The sequence below is a fragment of the Macrobrachium nipponense genome, chromosome 10, assembly GCF_015104395.2.
Source record: "Macrobrachium nipponense isolate FS-2020 chromosome 10, ASM1510439v2, whole genome shotgun sequence".
In the NCBI taxonomy this organism is placed as follows: domain Eukaryota; kingdom Metazoa; phylum Arthropoda; class Malacostraca; order Decapoda; family Palaemonidae; genus Macrobrachium; species Macrobrachium nipponense.
In genome coordinates, this window is record NC_087204.1 from 19,096,607 (window position 1) to 19,111,606 (window position 15,000).

Genomic DNA, 15,000 nt, shown 5'->3' on the forward strand with positions numbered 1-15,000 from the left:
ATAATAGGAATTCTAGCGCCATCCAAATATTTTTATCTTTATTTTTCGTCAAATCACTTTAATCTAAATTAACTTTCAGTTCGGGTCTCATTCAACGCAGATAGTCTATTCGATATACGAAATAGACTCTTTTCGAAAAACAGGGAAATGTATGCAAATAAAAGACGAAATAAATCTTCGGTCCAGGAATCGAGATCAACTTGGTGTTTCCTGACATAGCTTTTCGTATTACTCAAAGCTGAAAGCGTCAAACCAAATATTTTTTTAAAAAATACTTTCCACATATCGCAGCAAAGCTGAATTCAAGAGTGTGCAATTAAGGTAATGGGTAGAAATCTCAATAACAAGAGCACAAGTAATGGTCTTTAAGGTCCACAAATACATTGATGGAACCAAAATTTAACAAAACTATGTAAAAGCCTTCGAATCCTACCCTGGGTTCATCTGTCAGTCGAATCTGAAAATGAACCCAGGGGAGGGTTCGAAAGCTTTTACATGTTTTGTAAAATTTTACGGTTGCTTCCATCAGTATATTATTGTGGACCTTAAAGAAATTAATTAACGTTGGACGAGCACGAATATAATTATGTGGTTTCACATTTGTACTGATTTTGTCTATATGCAAATATAGGATAAAGGTAGGGAACATTCCTTGCATTGGTGAAGTAGCGAATGTCACAATTAAGGATAGCATCACCAGCTGGACAATTAGCCGCCCTTCCCACACATCTCTCTTCCCCCCCCCCCCTCCCCCCCTCTCTCTCTCTCTCTCTCTCTCAGAAACATTTTTACCACAGTCGTCTCCCCAGAACCATTTTAACTATGATGTTCATGGATTAGTACCTAAAGCAGTGGTTCCCAACACGGGGGTAATTTGATTTTTAAGGGGTGCCGATTCGAGAATGTTTAAACCAAATTAGTGGCCTTTTAGGCTTCCTCCACATGAATATATATAAGAATTATAGTATATCACCACAGGGGGCATCAGGATTTTAAGAGGTGATTAGGTGGGGTATGGCCAAAAAAAAAAGTTAGGAACCACTGCTCTAGAACTTCCAGATCAACGGTTACAAGCAGTTTCCATCAAAGTAGGGCCGCTATAAAAGGAAAAATAATTGAAAAATGTAATAATTGCTGGAAAATGCTTTTTATAGTTAACAGACGGTTATTTGGATGAGTTCCATTCAAATTATCCAAAAACTCTAATCATAATCAATTTGATAATTATATTGACCACTTTTGTGTGAAGGTGAAAAGCAATTATCGTACATTTAAGAATGAAGACATTTTGTTAAGTAGAGGTAATATTCTATCCAGCTTCAAGGTTCGTTTTGCGAATGCCAACGTGTGGCATCTAGAAGTTGGAATAGTGCTTTTAATTGGTCCCCGATAAAAAATATTTATGGCAAAGCAAAAGGTAATAACTATAAAAAAATATTGCAAAGCCGTGGATTCAGTTGAAGTCCAAAGTTTATTTAAAATCAAATTAACCCCCCCGCCTGGACTCGCCACTTTGGGAACCAGGTGCTATTGCTGTGGCCCAAAAAGATTTGCTTTTAAGAGAGAGAGAGAGAGAGAGAGAGGAGAGAAGACAGAGAGAGAGAGAGACAGACAGAGAGAGAGAGAGACAGAGAGAGAGAGAGAGAGAGAAGAGAGAGAGAGAGAGAGAGAGAGAGAGAGAGAGAATCACACTAATCATAAAATACCAGATGTATTCCCGAGTCCTCTAAGGAGGAAAAGGGCATTTTTAAGAAGAGAGAAAGGTCCCTAACCTATTTTCTCCTCACTTGGCCATGAAGTCTTATAAAAATTAATGAATCTTGTAATAATTAATGAATCAGGTAAAAATTCAATGAACAATCTCAGTTGACAGGAGGCAACAAGTTCCAATGAATGAAAACAACCTGAGTGTATGTTTTTTTTTTAAGAGTTTTGATGTAAACGTATAATGTGTTACCATACATAAAGGCAATCTTTATGTTTTAAAATTAATTAATAAACGCAGCAGAGGGATGATGGTCAATGACGAAGGAAACAACAAGTATGATTTTAAACACACACACACACACACACACACATATATATATATATATGATATATATAAAATATGTTTGTATGTATACACACCACCTATACATTCATACAGTCATGCAACCATCTCAGGAAAATTATAACGTTTTCATTCAAAAGGAAAGTTTTCCTGTGTTGTACTGACACAGAAATCTATTTGTTCACAACGCCATTATGTAACCCCCGAATTACCCCGCGCGTGTAAAACCCATCATATCGTTCTATTTTTAGGTGATAAAAAAGGAGCCATTTCGAGCAATATTTGGGTTCCAAATCAAACGCGCATTGCAAGAATTATGACATGAAAGCGGATTAAATTGCAAACTCGTTGTTGCCCTTTTATTTTTATTTGGGGGGGGGGGGGTTAGCAGTTTTTTAGGGGGCAGGTGTTTTTTGCAGTTTTTTGGGGGGTCTTTTTTTTTTTTTCTTTTTTTTTTGCCGCTGTGGAAATTGATTTGGGTCGCCAATAAGTTACACCTTCGAGGCAGAAACATGAGCGCCGGTATGCTACCGCTTTTTTTTTGGAAGGGGGGTGGGGGGTTGTTGGGGGGTTGTGAGGGGGAGGATGATTTTATACGGGCATGAATTGCAATTCATGTTGCACTCTCAGATGTAAGAGGAAAGACCGTGTACACATAAGTTGTCGGGTTACCGATGTAACCCTTACCAAGCACAAGAAAAACTCCTATTTCTCCTGTTTATATATAAATAAATAAATAAACAGAATTAAAAGAAACGTCAGATATAAGAAATATTTTCGCTGTCTAATCCGTAAGATTTCGCTGAAACCCTAAAAAAATAAGTAATAAGAAGTTTAAAAAATAGCAATGGCTAAAAATATAAGCTGCCGATATTTACGATACGTTACAGACTCCATGGCAAACGTTAATGTAGCAACACCGAGGTAAACGTAAGGATAAAATCAAATAAATAATACAATAAGATGTAAATGTAATGTAAATAATAAAAACGTGGCCAGAGTCTTACAAGCAATTTGATATCATGATTATATAATTTGGAATAAAACGTAGATAAGCGGTCTATCAGGCTTAATTACTCGAATTACGTAACATTTAGATGGCGTCACGGAAGGGAATTAACGCTGACTGGAACAGCCACGGAGCAGGAACCATGATTATCCTTTTTTCGTGTTCCTTTCGTCCTCAGTGACAGAGGCTGTCACAGAAAGGATATTCGGCAGTCTCCACAAACTTCAAATATAACCTCAAATTAAACAGAGATCATTGGTATTAGACGTCTAATTAATTCTTCCTCGAAACGTTTATGTTGCTTTAAAAGGGACGCACATAAAAACGTTTAGCAAATATATACGAATTACGACCAAATTCAATGAATTGTATGGATAGTCTTATTACAAAATTAGACCAAAACTATCATTCCGCTTTCGTTAAAAAAATCGAATCGCAAGTTGAGATATCATGTTCTGTTCATGCAAATGCAAAGCAACGGAAACGCATACATAACTGCCATTAAATTAATTGAGGGAGGGGGGCAGCGCTCCCTGCGTTATGTGATATCGTGTAGTAACTGATAGTCAGATTTGTTGCGAACATATTTTGACAGACGGTACAGAAATATTAAAGCTTTCATAAATGAGGTAAACACACACACACACACACTTATACAGACAGGCAGACACAAATAAGCAAACACACACGTTATATATATTATATATATATATATATATATATATATATATATATATATATATATATATATATATGATATAAATTATATTTGTATGTCATTAGTTAAAGATTATCTGAATTTCTTCCATGAAAAGCTACAATAAATCATGGGAAATATACTTATATAGAGACTCATAGTTAAAACTATAAAAAAAAGTTATGATGAAGATTCATCGTTTATTCGTAAAATATTTGCTTGAAATATATAGTTAAGTGTAATAAAGCTTAGTTGGCCTAAAATCCTAAATTACTACTGGTCGAATTAACGGGTCATTATTGGCGTCTTATAAAAAAAAAAAAAGGCATACGTTGAAGTAGAAAAATGTCTTCCATAACGTATTGGGGAAATACTTCCAACGATGATATGCTGATTATAGCATGGAAGATGGAGACGCATGAAAAAAAATGACGAAACTGACACCGAAAGTTTTTTATGCAGATAAGTGAAGAGATAAGTGAAGACGTTGATGAATGAGCCCCAGGTTCCAGGGTTACATCTGTCACCGGTGGCTGATCCTGTTTCTGAGGATTATGCAATAAAATACTCATGGCATTTATAACCCTCAACATTAATGCAACAATATATCATACTCTCTGTCTCTCGCAGCGATGGAATCCCAGGATTGAAGTGCAGTTGCGGAATCAAAAATCATATCAAACATTCATAGAAGAGTCATAAAAATGTTCAGAATTTGGTGTGTGGAAAGCAACTTCACCCACGAATAAATGTCCTGATATTAGAAAAAAAGGAGGCCTACTTATCTTTATGGAAATATATACAAAAAATCAAAAGGTTATCAGCTGCGAAATACCAGCAATCCTAGAATCTTGTTATCACTTTGAAGTGTGCCTGCTGCAAAATAGAATTAGAGTATCAGGTCTCTACGTACGTAACCACATCACCCTGTATCTCCCTCGAAACAGAGCAAGAAAATGACTAAGCTCTGATGTGAAAGCTGACGATGGGACCACATTATAGATAGTGGAGCCTCGACGAGAATGGTTCACACGATGTTACTGCATACGAAACCAGATGTGTCTGTTTTATTTATATATTTTTTAATGATCTGAGACCCCCATCTGTGTGTGTGTGTGTGTGTGAGACATGCATAAGGAAAACTACAAACTAAAAACATATGGCGAAGAAATATATCTGACACTATTATTGTTTTCAGGAACACTTTCAAGGTTAGTAATAATACCCTGTTATGCACAGCTGCCTTATTTTCAAGATTTTTTTTTTTTTTTTTTTTTTTTGCGTGTATCTTACGCAGAAGATGAGGTAGCACCGAATCACGCGCCACTTTTCTCTTTTTCAGTGCATGGATAGTAAACAAAAGCAATCCATGACACACATACTACACACGCAAGCACACTCGGTTTTCTACCTGGAAGCAGCTCATGCTTGAACTGATGATTTCTGCTACGGATTCCACAAAGTTAAGTATATCTTAGTTTTACCAGACCACTGAGCTGATTAACAGTTCTCCTAGGGCTGGCCCGAAGGATTAGATATATTTACGTGGCTAAGAATCATTTGGTTACAGCTTATTGTGGGATACGAACCACATTATATCGAGAAATGAATTTTTATCACCAGAAATACATTCCCCTGATTCCACGTTGGTCGCGCCGAGAATCGAGCTTCGGACCACCGGATTGGTAACCGGGCGCGGAAACCACTCGTCCAACGAGGAACTTAGGGGTTCCACAGAATACAAAGATATCACAAAAGTAAGCACATAATTTTGTTTATTAGCAGAAGCCACTGGGAAAGTTCACAATGAAAAGACTAGAGTCCCAATTACTTTCGCGTATTTAACACATCTTCGGGGCACAAAGTACTAGGCACTCTGTCTTTTCCTTTTTAACTTTCCCAGTGGATTCAGCTAATTCCACAGAACGTTGCCTTAAAGCAAATTGTTGCCCTGTTTCTGTTTTTATATATTGTATATACTTATTGAATTAAAATTATTGAAACAACTCTGTATTACGGGTTGACTGACTGGCTGTAATTGTGACCCAAGTTTATTGATTATAATAACATATACTTTGTTCATGCACCCTCCTACAGATGAAGAACCTCTTGGATTTCAGAAGCAGGGCTCTCAAGTTAAGATTTGCCTGGATAGTCTAAGCTTCAGTCAGTTTTAGGCCTACGTTTTCTTTTGGAAAGAGGAGGGACGTGTATCTTTTGTGTTGCAATTCCCAATGCTTTAAATGAGCGGTTTTGAAATACTGGGAAGTATCTACATTCTACAGAAAATCTACTCTGAGACATAGCTGGTTTCTAAAGTAGATAACTGTAGAAAAACATGACACGAATATGTTTACATGTGAAAATAATGAGTATGAATACATAGGCATTTCTTCAATGTTGCAAGATTTTATTTTTTTTTTTTTTTAGTTGGATTTCACTTTCACTTAAAACAAGTGGTTCCTGGCGCAAATAAAGCGTTAGAGACATTCGAATAAACAATTGTAGGAAAATAAGATCATCATACTTAGCTTTACAAACTAAACATTCGTGGTTTCCTTTGACATGGTGTGCTCATAGAGAGTTCGTTGAGTATGTAAGAATCCCCCATCAAATCATATGACCTTTTTTCTATGATGCCAATGTTGCCCCCGTTTTCTATGATTATCATTTCAAGTGCAGACAAGTTGCAAAGTTGCAGTTCACTTCCAACCCTATCTGCCTGGTCAGTAACCAGCTACAATATATCCTTTCCCACGCATGCTCATTATAACTGTTAAGTACGTACATAACAACGTTATGAAATGCATGCATTAACGTGTACGAGTATCAGAAGATCATTATCAATGAAGGATTATATCGGATTAACTTGATGCAAAAAGCCACAACCGAATATAATCACAGAGGCTGATGAATTTTCCAACGGCAAATTCCAGGTTTTTCCAGCGAACTGAATTATGTTCCTATTCTAGATATGGCTTAGCTAGGAGGCATTTGCCTGGGAAAAGTAACGTTATATTGAGATATAAATCACACGAAGAGAAAGTTTTATTCAAATCATTTGATTTCGATGATTTTAGGGGACAAGATGAGGAGCATTTTATGTAAGAGACATATAATTAATAAATGCCACAGCTATAGCCTTCCGAGTCTATGCATTTTTTCGTCCAGATAACTAATCATCGTATGTATAGAATTGTATGCTTACATTATACCCTTGAAAGAGCGAGAAACCCAAGGGAACAAACTTTCAAATATACCACTGGATTCCTCTCAGTCACTGTTTACTAGTACTATAATTCTCGATGAGAAAAAAAACTTTTATTTTAATTCCCACGTTTCATCTGCTACAAATCTCTCCATCTGCAACAAATTCCAAACAATCAATAATTGTAATAAAATCATGATTGTCGGAGATTTCAGCGACATTCCTACCGAAAACTCTAAATTCAAAATAACCAAAACAACATACTAGACCTACTCGCCCAAATGTATTCCAACTGCAACCAATTTCGCGACGAAATCTCTCATTCCAAAGAGGGAACCTGATTAGATAAAGTCTTGTAATGCTTACAGATTCCAACAGCATTTACGGGATCCTGATTATATGCAAATGTTGCACTGAAACACCTTTCCTTTGATACGCACAGTACAACGACCTGAATTCCCTCTAAATATCTTTCTTCGCCCAATTCAGTAGCTTTAGACTTTTGTATATCGACACGTTAACAAAAAGATTCTGTGGTGGGAAATATAAAGGAAATGACACAGGACAGAGGTATAGATGGAAGAGACTCATTCAAAACGGCGACCCCGAATAGGGATAGAGCTGGGAAGAAGAAGAAGACGAAGAAGAAGAGGTGGGAAATATAAAGACCACAGAAAAAGAGAGCACGGACGATCGGTAAACAAACCCAAAATAGGTATCCGAAACTACAAACCCTCTTAATTTTCTTTAAGCAGCTGGACCCCATAAACAGTGACACTAATAGGGCGGGCAAGAGGTAAACGGGCCTTTGCGTTGTGTATGAACAGCCTTTGTAGAGCTTAGTTCCTTTGTTAGAGTTTCCTCATTTCTGATTTGGGAAAAGAAAACGGAAAACCTTCCAAGATTTGTCCTCAAAACCGTTTTGTTTGCTTTCAATGACTTAAAAAACTGGACAGCGCCGTGTTTCGTTAATCAGAATATTCCAATATGGAATATTGGATTGGAATGTTGAATTTAGGCCAAACGCCAAGCGCTGGGACCAATGAGGTCATTCAGTACTGGAAAGGTGATTAACAGTAGGTAGGTTTGAAAGCAGTTGCACAATGAAACAACTGGATAGCAAGATGGAAGAAAGATAATATTTAAACTAGAAGGCAAAACTGTTTTCCCCTCACCCCTCCTCTCCTCCACCTTAAAAAACAAACTAATAAAAGATGCCTGAAGTAAACTGCATAAGAAAAAGGAGGAAAGCTTCTGGCCCAATATCTGCAGTATTATGTTGATTTTCTGATTCTGGAAATAACTCTCTCTCTCTCCTTGAAGCGTGGTCATGATTTATGCAATGGCAAGAGGGCTACCGCGCTGGAATGAACTGTGGTATTTCACTTTTTTTTTTTAATAGCTCCTCGTTGGACGAGAGGATTTCGCGCTCGGCTACCAATCCAGTGGTCCGAAGTTCGATTCTCGGCTCGGCCAAAGCGGAACCAGAGGAATAAATTGCTGATGATGGAAATTTCTCGATGTAATGTGGTCCGGATCCCACAATAAGTTGTAGGTCCCGTTGCTAGGTGACCAATTGGTTCCTAGCTATGTAAAACTATCTAATCCTTCGGGCCAGCCCTAAGAGAGCTGTTAATCAGCTCAGTGGTCTGGTCAAACTAAGGTATACTTAACTTGACTTTCTTTTTATCTTATTCTTGCCTAACCTACACAATATACCTGTATGAAACGAGTGTAAAAACTCTCCCTAAAAAGGGAAGCCAAGAGAAATGGCGATGTCCTTCTGGATAAAGAGAGATACACAACCTTGTCTTGAAGAGTCTATCATCCAATTATGAAACACGTTATACGTAACCCGTGGTGTAACCGCAGAGACATATTTGAATAATTTTTCACTCGACTCACCACCAACGTAGCAAGGTCGTGCAAAATGGAAAATTCATTCATTTATTCAACTTCTATCCAGTGCTGTCTAAATTCTGCCTACCGCTGTGCCAATTCATCGAAATATATCATTCACTAAATTTGAAATTCCATTTCGGGAACGACAAAGATATGAATATAATTTGATTAATATAACCAAAGTTTGATTTTATGATCCTTTTACTGGATTATATTTATATATAAAATGACGTCAGTGACAACGGTTTCCGACCAATCTATCATGCAAATGCGGTGATGATTTTATTACGTTCAACCGACGCATTCATCGACGCCGAAGCGTCATTCAAACGCAATAGGGAGTCTGAACCGCGAATAATAATTCGCTCTGTCGCGTCAGCTGTCAGTCGTTCGTCATTGCTGACTCCGACGGATTAGATTTCGTAAGAAATGTCAATAGCAATTTATTCGGCGACGAATAACGAAACGATAACGGACGAAGGCTTCGGATAAAAAGGTGAAATAAAAGAATTACAGGAATACAACTTCTATATTATATGAATAAAAGAGACACACGGATTAGCTAATACGAAAAGTAGCCTGAACTGCTTTACAGTTCGTTGTATGAACGTAACGTAATGCAATCAATAAATAGATAAATAAAATAAATAAGTACGATTTTTGTAAATTAGATAAAGAAATGTGCGTTTCAAGTTTCGTGATCTGTTAGTTGAACAAACAATGAATTCGCTAAATGAACAAACTTTGAATCCGCTAAATGAACAAACACTGAACAGGCTAAATGAACAAACACTGAATCCGGTAGATGAACAAACACTGAACCCGCTAGATGAACAAGCAATTAATCCGGTAAATGACCAAACACTAATCGGTTAAAAAACCTGTTTAACTGGAGTCCATTATGTTTGCTTTCCAATGACGTCCAAATTCAAAGGTTGTTGTTCACGTAAGAGCTAATTAGATTTCGGCATTTTTGGTGGGTGGGGAGGGGGAGGGGGCGGGGGCCGCTTTTCATCTTCCACTGTACTTCTTTGTGGGCAATTAAATGAAGCGGAAACAGCTGATAAAAAGTGCTAATTAAAACGGAGATCCTTATTTGAAGGTTGATGTGAAGTGTAATTATTGAAAGGTAAATATGCCAGTACTGCGTGAGTTAGTTGGTTCGTGTGGGTGTCTGACATTACGTGGATATGATGAAGTACTACGACCTTACTCAAAATATTATAATGCAAACTGGAGGAAAAAAGCACAGCGCATAACTGGATGCGCTCTGATTTCTTGCAATCGAAAGATTTCTGGTGATAGAAGTTCACTCTCGACGTGGTTCGGAAGTCCCGTAAAGCCGCTGGTCCCGTTGCTGAATAACCGCTGGTTCCATGCAACGTAAAAACACCATAAAAACAAACAAACAAACATAACAACCTACGTAGCTCACTGGACAGCTGAACTTCCAGCCAGGTTTGAAGGCAAAAGATGAACTTCATTGTGGAAGATGAATATTATATGAACTCGATCAATTCTAAGCATTCTGATGAACTCAGCAGAGAAAGTAGATTATGATCATCAGTATTCAGGAGCTAATAAACATTGTCGTCGGAAAGGCCTCGAATAATCTACCTATACGTTCAATCTAAGCTGCGTAATTCTTTCTGAAATGCGAATTATCTCCAATTGCAGAGTTTGGTGATATTTATCTGTTAAATAACATTTATAAACTCAATTTGATTAATTATATGTGAAAAAATATAACGACTGACAAGAATTATGAATGCCATCCTGAAAATTAGGATCATCTGTATAAACAGTAGGTTTAATTACTCTCTCATTTAGAGCATTCATAGTTCACGCTTGAATCCGTTCACTAAAAACCATTTCACTCTTTGAATATTATAACTTTACCAATACACAGTCGGCAGACATAACTATAGTAGATTCACATTAACCGCGCATCTGATTGGATGTTGATAAGGATACTTCTGAAAGACGTATCCCTCAGGAGAGGTGTAACATCCATCCTCCCCATGTCAATTCTCTTGAGAGACTGAGAGTTTCCAGCCTTGTGATTGGCTTATCAACAGCCAATCAGGAGCGTCGTAAGGGACTGGCCTAGACATCAAGTGCACGGTTGATGTGAATCTACTATAGCTTAGCTACTACATTACAAATAAGCAAACCTATTATCACCAACGCTACAATTCGCATGGTAACCTCACAGTAGTCAGGGACTGTCGGAATTTCTGCTATTTGGAATGTGAATAGCCTTCATCTCATTCCAGGTCTGTGTGTGTGTGTGTGTGTTTGGGGGGGCGGGGGAGTTTCCCCGGTGTCACTTGCGTCTCAGATAGAATTACTACGCCCAATCAAGTCCTCGGGAGAGCGACACTTGCCGTTTATTATTTGGTCGTCTGATTCGTGGTTTCATATTTCAAACTATTGGACGATAAACCTGTCACGGTATTTTTTATTTTTTATTTTTTATCTTTACAAAGAATGCTCTTCCTTTGAAAAGTATTTAAAATACGAAGCAGACAGACAGACACATACACATGTATTTTAATTATATATAGATATATATATATATATATATATATATATATATATATATATATATATATATATATGCATGTGTGTGTGTGTGCGTGTGCGTGTGTGTATGCGTGTGTGTGTGTTTGTGTATACACGGGCTCTGTGCGAGTGCGCGTATATGTAGATTATTCTAGAAGATAAAAATATAAAGTCTACGTAAAGCCAAGCAATGACATACTGTGCATTTTCCAGCGCTCACAAATACGTACGAGATAAGTGACAAAAAAATAAAAATAAAAGATAAAAAACATCTTTTATTCAGAGACAAATTCGCCTCGTTCCCCGATGTATTTCAGACGCTGACCAATTCGCCTTGTTTACTCCGCTTCAATGGCTGACACTAATAGCAACGAAACGGGAATGCGCTCAATTATCGTTGGAGCAACATCCGGTCAGTTTATAGCCATTACGAATCATTAGATTATGTTAATTGCCGTAATTGCGCGACCGTATATACTAAGTAATGGCAGGGAGCGGAGCTGGGAGTCTGGACGCTTAATAATCTTATTCTCACTGTTTTTGACTGGGATTGTTTGCCCTATATTATAGCTTTCCTTTCATTTTGTTTGTTTGCCATTTCCCCTTAGTTTGATGATGTTTAATTCCAGTAGGCCTACTTCCTTTCCTATATCGTTAGAATGAAACAAGGCGTGATCCGACTTCCAGCTTAACCGGGAAGCGTGCAAGATTTTCCCCTCATGCATAAGTTGTAAACGTTACATTCCTAACTTAACGTGAAGCAGTCTTCGTCATTAATAATCACAATTACCACTGCTCATACTAAAAACAAGGATCCAATAAAAAAAAAGACAAATTAAACACATTCATATATTCCCAGTCGTGAGCGGAAACACAAAATAATTGAACAGAAATGTAGCTTCTAAATAATCTATGGAGAATTAGCCCATTGTTTCACCAACGAAAACTAAAATAAATACGCTGTATTTCATTAGGAATAATTTTTCTGTACTGTTGAACATGCACATTATTTATTTTTTTACATTTTCAGTCTAATAAATAAATCATTAATAACAACAGCAAGAACAAGAACAACAGCAATAACAGCAAGTAGTTCGTAGACTTACTCCTTCAGTAAACGAAAATAACAAAACACCTTCTTAGCGAAATGACATTTTATTTTATTTTTAACATATCTTTATATTGTTCCTTTTCTGTCACTTATTTTTTTAAGGAGTTTAAGGGATCTTCCAAACTTCGAAAAGTACGAAAATATATTTCAGCCAGATTTTAGAAATATAATTTAGTAAGTGTACGTCAAGAACGTCTGTAGAAAACAGTTTAATTAGGCGAGTAAAATTTATTAAGGAATGCCGAAGCAGTATTAACTACTATTATACTTTGATTTTTATCGCTTACGCTGGGAGTAAGCCTATAAACTACTTTGTTGTTGCTGTTGTTGTTGCCGGGGGTGGTAGGAAAGGTCTAATGAAAAGCCTAAAAAGGTCTGAAAAAGGTGTTTTAATTTGAGTTAAAGATACAGGAATTTTAGGATAGGATATTTATGATTTATTTATTAGAATAAAAATGTAGAAAAATAATGTGTATGTTAAACAGTAGAAAAATTACTTCTAATGAAATATAGCGTATTTACTTCAATTTTCGTCGTTGTAACAAGGATCTATGTAACCGTAGATGTTAACACGCGCCCCGAGTAAGCTGGAGGCCGGGTCATGCCTTGTATTCCTTTATCAACTGACTTTAATACGTCTTGTTGGTGGTACGTATGATTTATCAACTGTCTTCGCACAGTCTTTCGTATTATACCCTGCATGAATACTGGAGATAAATGTAGAGTTATATGAAAAAGCAGGGATCATTAACACGTCGTAAGACGATGTGATTCAGTCATTTTCCTAAAAACATTTGCATTTTTACTGGAATAAAACGAAATTAAATAAAGTCCCTTGTCGTTGTCGGGCAAGGCGAGGGTCAGTAAAAAAAAAAAAAAATGATCCAATCAAGAAAAGTGGATTACTCAGAGTGGATCTGATTTTCGTAAAGGTTTTAACTCAATTTCCTCCCATTCATTAGTTTTGTACCAGGCAAGGACGCCAATAAATTTAGTGAAATATCTACCCATAATGCAGCCATGGACAAAAAGAAGTTTTTTCACATAGATTCCCTTCAATTTAAAATATTTCATACATTTCGAATTTTAATTCTCTTTCAGCAAATGCTAAGCAAGATACATTTTTTATCAAAATCAAATGTGTCACAATCAAAATCAGAGTTGGAAAAACAATCTTAAATCACTGCAGAACCTCATGATAATATTGTTACCGTCCAGTGTTTCTTATACAATCTGAATTGTTTACTATAATTTCCTATGATCCCTAAGTATTTTATCAGGAAACTGAGAAATAAATCCAGCATTTCTTGCAGACACAACACACACACACACACACACACACACACACACACACACACATATATATATATATATATATATATATATATATATATATATATATATATATATGTGTGTGTGTGTGTGTGTGTGTGTATATATATATATATATATATATATATATATATATATATATATATATATATATATATATATATATATATATACGTGTGTTTTGTTTATATATGTATGTATGTATGTAATCCGTGGTACGATTTCTGACGTTATTTGGAATATCTTGAAGGTTATTAGCCTTACATTTTCCTTTGCGAATATTCATAAACTTCTCGACTTCGCCTTCCGCTCCTATTCCTTTTTCAATATCAGGCATTCGGGTAAGAAACCTCCCGCCACCCCCCCAAACTCCCTTCCCCTCCAGACCTTCCAGGAAACCCTGGAAAGCTGTATTGGCCTGCGACTATTTTTGTCCGGGTTAAGCACCGCAGGACCTCTTCGTACCCAATTTACCCGGGGTATGTGCGAAAGGATTTTTCCCTCTAATTTTTCTCGAGGGTCCCTTTGTCAGTTCCCGCGCGGATTTCGATGCGTAAAAAGTCACATAGTTCCTCTTGTTCGCAGGTGATATTTTTATTTCGTCCTTTCGGCCTGGCACTGAAGTTTCAATCTGTTCCGACGCAGACACGCTGACTGACAGGTTTAGAAAATGTGAATGCGTCTGAGGAACTCGATCAGGATTCCTTTCGGATATGGGGACGCGTTTTCTTACAGCAAAACAAAAAAAAAACAGGAATCGAGGTTTCTGTACAACGCGTCATCCAGGCCACCGAAAATAGATCTATCTTTTGCTGGTCTCGGTATGATGGTGTATGAACCACGGCCCACGAAAATTTAAACACGACCTGGTGATAACCTTTCCTATATCGTTGCCAGACGCACGATCATGGCTAAATTTAACCTTCAGTGAAATAAAAAACTTCTGAGGCTAGAGGGCTGCAATTTGGTATGTTTGGGGAGTAAATGATCGGCATACCAATTTGCAACCCTCTAGCCTCAGTAGTTTATAAGATCTGAGGGCGGACAGAAAGAGAGCGGACGGGCAGACAAATAGCCTTATCAATAGTTTTCTTTCACAGAAGGCTTATAAACTGCGATACAAAAC